We start from the raw sequence: 11917 nt of genomic DNA, 5'->3' as shown, positions 1-11917 counted from the left end.
TGATTACCTGTTTTAGTAGTCTTAATGCAAACCTCACAGCCAGGTGTGTCGGTACATCTACCTTCCTGAATAATTAAAAACACAAATATATACACTATCAAATACATTTCTCCTGACATCTTTATCCTAATTCTTCGTCCGTGCGATGGCACCTCAGCTTCCAGGAAGTAAGGGCTGCAAGGAATGGAGTCCTTCAAGTCCTCTATTCCCTTCACAGAAGTCCCTTCAAGACACTCTGGCTAGAGGGGCGTGGCCGGCTGCCGAGCGATCAAGACGCAAGTGTGTGGACCTCCGTATCAGCGGACAAAACAGTAAGCACTCACCCGACATCCAGCTCCCAAAATCGGCCACACACACGCCTCCCGACCAGAGACACTAATGGGGCGCAAAAATAAGAAAAACTGCCAGCCGGAGACACCCAAATTAGCCGATATCCGGCTATCATTTACAAGGCCTAACCCACAGGCAGCCGCCAAGATGGCGGCCGCAGTTAGCAGTGCAGAGGAGGACTCCCAGGACGATAGGGAAAGCCTTACCTCACAAACAGCAGAGTCTGAGCCCCCATGTCCTGACACAGAATCAGAGGCAGAATCATCCCCTGTCACGAAAAGAGACATCAGGGATCTCTTACAAGAAATGAGAGAGGTGTGGAGGGCAGATATATTAAGCACACAGAAAGAGGTGGGGGACATCCAACAAAGGCTCACAGCAATGGAAACTAGAGAAAATGCAAGAGACCACCAGATGCAGAACTCCCAAGACACAATGCAGACCCTCTCCTCACAAGTCCAGAAACTAACCCGGACTATCACCACTATGGAAGCTCGACACAGAAGGCGGAACATACGCCTCAGAGGGATTCCAGAAAACGTGGAAGGAGAGGCATTAATACCCTATATACGTCGCCTATTGTCTTCAATGGGCCTTAAAGGAGGCGCTGACCCCGCCGCAATACTTTCAGCGTTTCGAATCCGGAAAGCGGCAACGGCACCGGAAAACGCGACTAGAGACACTATAGTGGTCACAAAGGACATGGCAACCCGCGCCGCTATTATGTCCCGCTCAAGAGACCTGGGCACTGTGCAAATGGAAGGCAGCACGGTGGCCCTATATGGGGATCTACCATTCGCAGCACTTGCGGAACGGAGGCAACTTGCACCAGCTGCCAAACAACTGCGAGGAGCAGGAGTCAGATACCGATGGGGAGTAGACGGGTCCCTGGAGGTACCACGGGGAAACCAGACGCTCATCCTGACTTCTATGGACGACCAAAAGGAGTTCCTCCGCCAGCTGCACCTTCCGGAGCCCGGGGGGCCAGAATCCAAAGAAGATGACACCGCAGCGCAGAGTACGCCCAAAAGCAATCTGGGTCCGAAGAAAAACATGTATATAGCTGACCAGCTGTGGCGCAAGTAGCGCGAGAACCGTCACCACCTGAAACTTCACCTAAGCGTCACCTACTCTTCAAATCTACCTATTACAGCCCCAACAGACGACTTGTTAATGTAACCGGACATTAAATGTAGATATAGTCATGTTGATACCTGTTACACTACAGCATAGTGAACTCTGAGACATCGCTATAATCCTGTGCTACCTAATTCTTATTATTGTTACAATCTTATGTTACCTAATTCTTGGTATTACTCTCATATTATGACAAAGTTATATTATGAATATCCAAATTCTAATAAAAACATAAATTGAAGACACTCTGGCTATGTAACGTGGGTAGGTGGTCAGGCTTTATTATGGCCGTCAAAACATCCACTTGCTGATCTCTTTGATTACTCTAGAAGTCCCAATATCTCCTCGTCACTCCGACTGAGTTACACGCTTTAACCGGATCTTGCAGGGATTCTCTGGATCTGGTGTAGCTTGCCAAGAATCTACTGCTGCTGGTTTAACCCTGGAGTGATGAATCCACGGAGTCACTTCAGCCACCTTTATAGCTGTAGGGGTAGACAAAAGAACAACATAAGGACCCCTCCACTTTGGCCCCAACGGTACACTGTTCCACTCCTTTATCCAAACTTGATCTCCTGGATGATAACAATGGACAGGTGGATAAATATTCACAGGTAATCTATCTTGTACCCATTTCTGTACCTCCTCCATAGTTTTACCCAACTCTACAACCTGTTGCCGGGTAATTCCTTCTCCCAACTGACTCAAATCCCCCCTTAAGTTACCAAGTACCGGAGGTGGACGCCCATACATGATTTCAAAAGGTGAGAGACCCATCCTTCTGGTAGGTGTACTACGAATGCGCAACAGAGCTATGGGCAAAAGAACATTCCACTTAAGTTGAGTTTCTTGACACATCTTTGCCAATTGGTTCTTAATAGTTCTGTTCATCCTTTCCACTTTCCCAGAACTCTGAGGTCTATATGCCGTATGAAGCTTCCACTTAATACCAAGCATATGAGTCAGTTGTTGTAGGCACTGGTGAACAAAGGCGGGACCATTATCCGATCCTATAGAACATGGTAGTCCATATCGGGGTATTATTTCTCGCAACAGAAATCGCACAACTTCTCCTGCTTTCTCTGTACGAGTAGGACATGCTTCTACCCATCCTGAGTAGGTACACACAACTACTAGTAGGTAGCGATGTCCGCCGGATTTAGGCATTACCGTATAGTCTATTTGAAGATCGGACATAGCGAGTCCCCCCATATACTGGACTCCCGGTGGTTTCACTGGTCCTTGCCTTGCGTTATTCTTGGCACATATCACACATCTTCGTACAATGGCTTGAGTCAAGTTGGACAATCTTGATATGTAGAAATGTTTCCTGAGAGATTCTTCCATACTATCTCTTCCAGAATGTGTCCCGTTATGATAATTCTGGACAATTTCTACAGCTAGTGATGCTGGAATGTCTATTCTTCCATCTTCTAACTGATACCAATTATTCTCCAGGTACTTCCCAGCTTCAGTCTTTAACCACTCTTCTTCTTGAGCTGTATAAACTGGAGTCCATTGAGACAGTGGGGTCGGTATAAGAGCAGCTATATGTTCCACATACTCCTGTTTTCCTGATTCAGCGGCACGCTTAGCTGCATTATCTGCCATCCGATTTCCTTTTGTTACATCACCATCACCTTTCAGATGCGCTCGACAATGTATGATACCAACTTCTTTCGGTTCCCACACGGCTTCAAGTAGTTGTAATATCTCAGCTGCGTACTTGATTTATTTACCCTCTGAGTTCAGTAGTCCTCTTTCTTTATACAAAGCTCCATGGGCATGAGTGGTTAAAAACGCATACTTGCTTTAGCAGCCATAGTTACCGTGATACCTAAGGAGGGGAAGGACCCGGCGAACTGCGGGAGCTACCGCCCTATCTCATTACTGAATGCGGACCTGAAGCTGTTTGCGAAAGCCATAGCCCTGAGAATCGCGAGCCACCTCCCACACCTCATTCACCCCGATCAGGTCGGATTCATCCCGGGCAGAGAAGGGAGAGACAATACGATAAAGGCCCTGAACATTCTCCACATAGCGCGGTCGCAACGCAGGGAACTCATGCTTTTGTCGACGGATGCTGAAAAGGCCTTCGATCGGGTGGACTGGTCGTACCTGGAGAGCACCCTTTCGCACATGGGCTTTGGCCCCAACATGCTGTCCTGGATACTCTCCCTATACACTAGTCCCACGGCACGGATCCGAATCAATGGAGCACTGTCCGCCCCTTTTCAAATCAGGAACGGCACTCGGCAGGGATGTCCGCTCTCCCCCCTCCTGTTTGCCCTCTCCCTGGAACCATTCCTGGGGGCGGTCAGACGGAATGGGGGAATAGCCGGCTTCTCCCATGGTCGCCACGAATACAGGGTGGCAGCATACGCCGGCGATATGCTGTTTTTCCTCACTCAGCCACTGATATCCCTACCGAACCTCCTCACAGCATTTCGGGAGTTCGGAACACTCTCCAACTTAAAACTCAATACAGGGGGGGCGGGGCCTGACCACTGACTGAGCAGGACGCAGGCTGCGGGAGCTCCTCAGCCTAAACACTTTTCTAAGCAAAAAAGGACAATCTACCCTCTAATCCCCTCTAACATGGGCATGCCTCGACAGGGGAATGTGGGGGCAACCTATTGGGGTGAAACCTCGAAGGCAAAGCGTACTCTTGGAGATGAGGGTTCCCTGCGGCCTGTAACTTCATTCAGGGCGGGGGATGCGGCCGGTCCCCCGTCCATCATATACCCCATGGACAGCTTAGGTCCCGCTTTCCCCCCCTCTGGGCCGGTGGGGGTTATCCCGGCCCCCGCTGGGCTATATGCTGAGGCCCCCCAGACATGTTGGGAGAAGCCGCAACAACAAATTGAGCTCCGAGCGGCGGCACACAAGATGGCGGACGCACCCGCGCCTCTGAAACGGGACCCAGTGCCGCGTCAAGACGACCACATGGACCCACTTAGCCACATTGAAGAGCGTCTGGAAGCAGCCTTCAACCGCTTTTGGGCAACCTTGATGGATCGGATGAAGCGGGCACCCCCTGCAAAACTACCACGGGTGAGAGAGCACACACACGGCGGAGCAAGGCCCAAGAGACCCTCCAAAGGCAAACCAACCTCAAGGTCAGCAAAACACCATACCCTGCGCCTCCCTGGGTCTAGGACCACCCGGGGAATACCCCCAACGCACCGAACACGAATGCAGAGAGGATCGACACGCAGACACCTGCCCCAAAGCAGCAAAGCCCCCTGCAAACACCTGGATGGGTGGAACTGGGACTCAGGGAACCTCCGAGTTCATGAAAACACAGTACAGGCCCTGGAACAAGCCTGGGGTATGGGGAATGCCTCAATCCTGAAATTTAGCATGACTCATGCCTGTGGGCAGTACACAAGTGGAAGATGGGTACCCAGCCAAGGTATCGGCTGATATTCAGACTACATGAGCTGGCTGCCAACTAAGCTAAGTCTGACAGGGACTCTAACCAAGACGGCAGAAAACCCAGCGGTACACAAGCGACAATCATCTTATTATTTGGTTTAACACTAATTCTATTACCACGTTTTTATTAGCCTGTCTTACTCATTTTAATTTTACATCTCCCTATCACTATGCCTAGGATTTGTATAGCCTAGTATCACTCGCTCAATAGATAACCCAGACATGCTCTGCCTAGCCTGTATTTTAATTGAAATGAACATAATGCTTAATCAGCCTGCTACCATACCTTTTTTTTTTATGATATAACCATTTGTTATTTAATGCATAGCTCGCAGATTATCACCGGGACATCTCATCACACCTTTTATATATAGGTGGCTTGTTTAGCGGCATTTAAACCTGAGAGTTGCCATGTTGACAGCTACACTTATAGTGCACATATAATGTTAATTGTTAAAATTGTATTATCTCTATAGTAGCATAATATCACATATAGTGCCTTCACTTACGTTAAGAGACGACAACAAAGTCGATAGTAAAGCTGTGTAATTTAACGCTGTCAGCCATACATGTATATTCACTAACGGATCCAAGCAACAACCGTGCAGATTATGCTGTCAAGCTATATTATATGTCTATCTTGTTCACTTAACCCTAAAAATGTGCAATGCCCTTCATGCCATAGTGTTATACCTTTCTGTGTATCATTTGGTTTGCTTCAGCTATTGTGGCAGAACAAACTTGCCTGTTACTTATTTGCACAAATAAAATAAAGAATTAAAAAAAAAAAAAAAAAAAAAAAACTCAATACAGATAAGTCAGAGGCCCTCTACCTCCCTCCTCCACGCGGCCCCCCACCCCACCTATACTCCCAATACCACTTCAAATGGTGTGACACCAAACTGAAATATTTGGGAATTTGGCTGCCCAAAGACCCATCCCAATTATACCTACATAATTATCAACCACTGCTACACTCCCTGACGGTGGACATCAAGAAATGGTCCCCATACTATATCTCCTGGTTTGGACGCATCAATGCGATCAAGATGAACGTGTTGCCCAGGATACTATACCTCTTCCAAACAGTACCGATCACCGTGCCCAAAGCCTTTTTTAGCTCCCTGTCGACTGCTATTCGACGATTCGTTTGGAAATCCCGCCAGACCCGGATTAAAAAATCCACGCTGGAACTCCCAAAGCGGAAAGGAGGCACGGGTTTGCCCTCCATTGAGACCTACTACCGCGCCGCACACCTACACAGGCTGGCAGACTGGCACGTACAATACCCCACAAAGCAATGGGTTACCCTCGAGCTGGATCAAGCGGACAGGAAAATTCCCTCCAGACTGTGGCTACACACCGCCACATACTCTGACTTACGCACTGGTAACCCCCTTATTGACGCCTCGATCAGGGTGTGGACAGCCGTACGCTACAGACTTAGGCTCACTACCTCCCCAAGCCCTCTAACCCCCATCACCCACAACCCAGACTTGGCAGACGCACTGACCCAACGAGATTTAGCTGGTCTCCAGCAGGCTGACTGGATGTACCTGCACCAATGGAGTAGCACGAGGGGACTTAAACCACTCACGGAACTATGCCCGGACAGACCTCCAACGTTACTTGAACGGTTCAGATACCACCAAATCCACACGTACTATCACTCTCTACCTGGCCGAGGGCACCTACTCAGACCTCTCACCAACTTTGAACTCCTCTGTGCACATAGACTACAGGTACACAGAGGAATTTCTACCATATATGCTTGGCTCATGGCCCAGGCCAATGGGGATGTAGACCTTAAGTTCAGGAGACACTGGGAGACAGATTCAGGGGAAACACTCACCCCACAGGACTGGGACAAGATCTACACTCTCACCCATAAGTGCTCCATCAGCTCGAAGTATCAAGAGCTAAATTACAAACTCCTGACCCGCTGGTATAGAACACCAGACATACTACACCGCATAAAAGACAGCACACCGGACACATGTTGGAGATGCGGCACACACAGAGGCACATTCATCCACATATGGTGGGAATGTCCAGACATCAACACTTACTGGGAGAGAATCAGGGTAGAGATAAACAAAATAACAGGGACAGGGATGCGCTTGGACCCCCTAACGATGCTGTTACACCACACCCCCGTGCCCATCAAGACCTATAAGAAGTCCTTAACTTTACCCCTGCTTAATGCGGCTAAGGCCCTTCTCCCCGCAATGTGGAAACAGAGGGGGGCGCCAACCCTCCAGCAATGGATAACAAAGGTGGAGGAAATCCACGCGATGGAGTCCCTGACAGCGGACCTTTATGGCAGACAAGAGCAGTGTGCATTGACCTGGTACCCCTGGGAGGTGTATCTGGCCAGCGGAACCACCAGTCCCCGAGGAATATCCCAGGGGACCGTAGGGACCAACCAAGCGCAAGGCTAACCCCGACAGACACCCTCCCCTCCATCCCCCTCCCCCATCCCTCACCCCTTCCCCGGACTGGACGACAGACATACCCCCATTGACCGACTTGAACAGACCCTTGAGTGGGACTCACTGGCAAGTAAACATGAGACTATGGACTTGAGGGGCCATGTAGGACATGATGGACGTAAGACCGGAGGTCGCTTGAATAACGTAATTCTCCTGCCCACCTAGCCAGACTCCAGACGGGCTCGAGCCTCCTGCTGACACTAGGGTACCATAAGCAAACATACCCCCAGCCTAATCCTCACCCACGTCAAAAATTGAACGTGAAATTGTTAGCTTACTGGGCCCTCGCCTACACATTCTTGAGGTTAACATGGGACGGAAATTTGGGCAAGCATGAGTACCTCTTACCCCAGAAATGTTCCCGGATAGTGCGGCTCGGCGATGAGCCCGGTCATATTCTGTTCCAAGGGCACACAGATGATGTAGGAAAACTAGCGGGCGTTAGTGGTACATGGGGAGATGTAACACGACAAACTATGAATACTCATAGCAGTACAAACCCACACTAATGTGACTCAGAGCCGTCTTAATGTATAAATCACATGGTAGAAGTCACGGATTGAGGCCCGGAGATGCCACTCAGGTGGAGAGATTCATTCAGACCGCCATCACCGTTGCACTACACGCCTCTCAGTCTATACAAATTGTAGGAACCGATCAAATTGCTATGTTATTTCTGCCAACTGAACGGTTAAGCATTTAGTATGTAATAGATTATTGACTGTGTGTTGAGAAGTACAATTGTTCATATGTTTACTGACTTCACTGTTCTGTACCTTGCCACCTACCATATGTGTAAAAAACTATTTGAATGAGAAGTACAATTGTTCATATGTTTACCGACTTCACTGTTCTGTACCATGCCACTTACCATATGTGTGAAAAATTATTTGAAAAATAAAGATTGTCTAAAAAAAAAAAAACGCATACTTGGAGTCCGTGTAGATGTTCACCCTCAAACCTTCAGCCAATTGTAACGCTCGTGTGAGTGCGATTAGTTCTGCCTTCTGTGCCGATGTTCCTTTTGACAATGGCCGAGCTTCTTGTCTATGGTTTTATCACTGCATATCCTGCATAGCGAATCCCTTCTTTCACATAACTACTGCCGTCCGTATAGTACTGGACATCAGGGTTCTGGATGGGAAAATCACGAAGGTCCGGTCTACTTGAAAACACTTCATCCATTACCTCCAGGCAATCATGTTGACTCTCAGTAGGTTGTGGCAAAAGGGTAGCTGGATTCCAGATATTAACAGTCTCTAGATGCACTCTCGGGTTTTCACATAACATGGCTTGATACTTAGTCATGCGGCTATTGCTAAACCAATGATTGCCTTTATAGTCTAGCAACGTCTGTACTGCGTGCGGGACTCGCACGTAGAGTTCCTGACCCAGAGTAAGCTTATCAGCTTCGGCTACCAGCAGGGCGGCAGCAGCTACGGCTCTTAGACAAGGTGGAAGACCACTGGCCACTGCACCCAATTGTTTGGACATATATGCAACAGGTCGTTGCCATGATCCCAAGTACTGTGTCAATACTCCCACAGCGATTCTTCTTTGCTCGTGTACATATAAGTAGAATGGACGTGTATGATCAGGTAGACCTAATGCTGGGGCGCTCATCAACGCCTTCTTCACATCTTCAAATGCCATTTGCTGTTCAGGGGTCCACAGGAATGGATCATGTTCTGTACCTTTTATAGCTGCATAAAGAGGTTTCGCCAATATCGCATAACTGGGAATCCATATCCTACAGAAGCCTGCTGCCCCCAAGAATTCCCGCACTTGTCTTCTATTCTTGGGTATTGGTATTTGGCATACAGCTTCTTTTCTCTCTGGCCCCATTATCCTTTGACCTTCAGAGATATGGAATCCCAGATACTTGACAGTTGGCTGACACAACTGAGCTTTCTTCCTGGACACCGTGTATCCTGCCTTCCAAAGAATGTGTAGTAAATCATGTGTTGCTTGCTGACCTATTTCTCTTGTAACTGCCGCTATCAACAAATCATCTACGTATTGTAATAGTACACACTCTCCTGGGATGGACTTGAAATCCAGTAAGTCTTGACTTAAAGCTGATCCAAATAGGGTAGGCGAATTTTTAAACCCTTGGGGCAGTCTTGTCCAAGTCATCTGGCGTTTCGAGCCCGTTACAGCATTTTCCCATTGGAATGCAAAAATACACTGGATTTCCGCAGCAATTCGAAGGCAAAAGAAGGCATCTTTGAGATCCAAAACTGTGAAGTAGGTAGCCCCGCCCGGAATTAAAGCAAGCAGGTTATATGGATTGGGTACAACTGGATGTATACTCACTACCGCATCATTGACTGCTCTCAAGTCCTGCACAGGGCGATACTCATCTGTACCGGGCTTTTGAACAGGCAACAGTGGGGTGTTCCAGGGGGAAGTACAGAATTTTAGGATACCATACCTTATGAACTTATCCAAATAAGATTGTATGTTCTTCTTGGCCTTTTGTGGAATATGATATTGTCTCAGGCTTACTGGATAAACCCCAAGCTTTAGTTCGATATGAATTGGTGGGATATTACGAGCAAGTCCTGGTGGGTTATTCTCTGCCCACACTCCTGGTATATTGAGCAAGGATTCATCACTCTTAGGGTTTTGGCTAGTCAACACTGTATAAAGTCGCCACTCTTCTTCCTTTGGTACAGATATTGTCATTATACCTGAGGGTCCATTGAACTTCAAAGATGTTGTTCCGTTAGGTAGAAATGTTATCTGTGCTTGTAATTTCTACAACAAATCACGTCCTAGCAGTTGGACTGGACATTCAGGCATATAAAGGAACTGGTGTTTCACTATGTGGCCTCCCAATGTACAGAGTCGACTTTTAAGAACCGGTTTAGCGGCACTCCTTCCAGTTGCTCCTATTACGGTGATAGTTCTTCCTGAAGGAGGAGCGACTAGGTCAGTCACCACCGAATGTTCAGCACCAGTGTCAATCATGAAAGCACTCCTTTTTCCCCCTATTGCTACATCGACCATAGGCTCCGCTCGGCCAAGGGGGATGGAGCCCGGTCGGTATCAATAGTCCTCCATGACTGTGTCAGCCAAACCCACAAAGTCCCTATCCTCTCTCTCGCGGGTTCTCTGCGCTGCTGGGTAGTATCTATCTCCACTAACACTTCCTCTATTATTACCACTATTTCCTCCAGAACCTTCTCTACCTCTCGCTCGACCTCTATAATTACTGCTATATCCTGCCCTAGGTCTGTCTCTCTCATACTGTTCCCTTCGTGGACACTCACTTCTCCAATGCCCTTCTTCCCTACAGTACGCGCATTGGTTCCTACTCAAAGGTTCCCCATTCCACTTACTCTCGCCTTTATCCGTTCTCCTATACACTTCCTTTTCCCTTCTATCTAAGCCTGCGATAGCTACCGCTAGCATATCTGCTTTCCTACGCATCTTTCGCTCTTCCTCCTTCTTCGTCTCTGTCTCCCTATTCATATATACCTTATTTGCTATTTGCATTAGTTGGGTTATAGACATCCCTACAAACCCTTCTAACTTCTGTAGCTTGCGCTTTATATCTCCGTAGGTCTGGCTGACAAAGGCAGAGTTAACCATTCGGGAATTCTCAGGAGCCTCTGGATTAAAGGGGGTATACAAACGGTATGCCTCCAATAATCGGTCATAAAAGACACTGGGCGATTCATCACATTTCTGTAATACCTCAGCCGTCTTAGACATATTAATCGCATTCTTCCCTCCGGCTTTCATGCCAGCAATAATAGCGTCCCTGTATGCTTTTAAATGGGCCATATCTATGCCATTGATATTCCACTCCGGATCAGTGTTTGGATAATGTGCTGCGGCCCATGCTGCCGGGTTGGCCTGATTTTGTGTACGGGCCACTTCTTCCAGCGCTTTAATTGCCGCTTGGTTTATCCTTGTCCTTTCCTCGTTATTAAACAATGTCATAAGCAGTTGCTGGCAATTAGCCCAAGTGGGATTATGTGTCTGGACTATGGAGGTAAACAAATCCGTCATGGCTTGAGGCTTTTCGGTGTATGAGGAGTTATGGGTCTTCCAATTAAATAGATCAGTAGTTGTGAAGGGAACATAGACGAATACTGGATCAGCATATTGTATCTGGCCGTCACCGTTAATGTGTGTCGGGCCAGGTGTCAGTCGAAGAGGCATTTGATAATGTCAGGGTTGGAGGGCACCGGTCAGTTGTCGGGTTAGTATGGGGCTTCATTTAGGAACGGCAGTTAGGGGTTCCGGTCGAGGGGTAGTAAGACAAGGGGATGGGGACGCTTTACTGAGGGGGAGGTTAGCAAGTAAAATATTCCGGGCCGGGCTAGGAGGAGCCTGACCAGGAACTAGAAATGGCGCCAAATCTGGGTAGGTGGAGTTAACAGAGGTAGGTACTGAAAGGGGAGGGTTTAAAACAAGAGGGCTGGGCTCTGAGCTAGAGGAGGGGGTAGGTGGGGACCAACGGGGCAAGGGGAGTAGCGTTACCAACAGCACAGGAGTAAGAGGGCGGC

This window comes from Pelobates fuscus, chromosome 5 (genome assembly GCF_036172605.1).
Source record: "Pelobates fuscus isolate aPelFus1 chromosome 5, aPelFus1.pri, whole genome shotgun sequence".
NCBI lineage: Eukaryota > Metazoa > Chordata > Amphibia > Anura > Pelobatidae > Pelobates > Pelobates fuscus.
Note: the sequence above shows the minus strand (reverse complement) of the source record.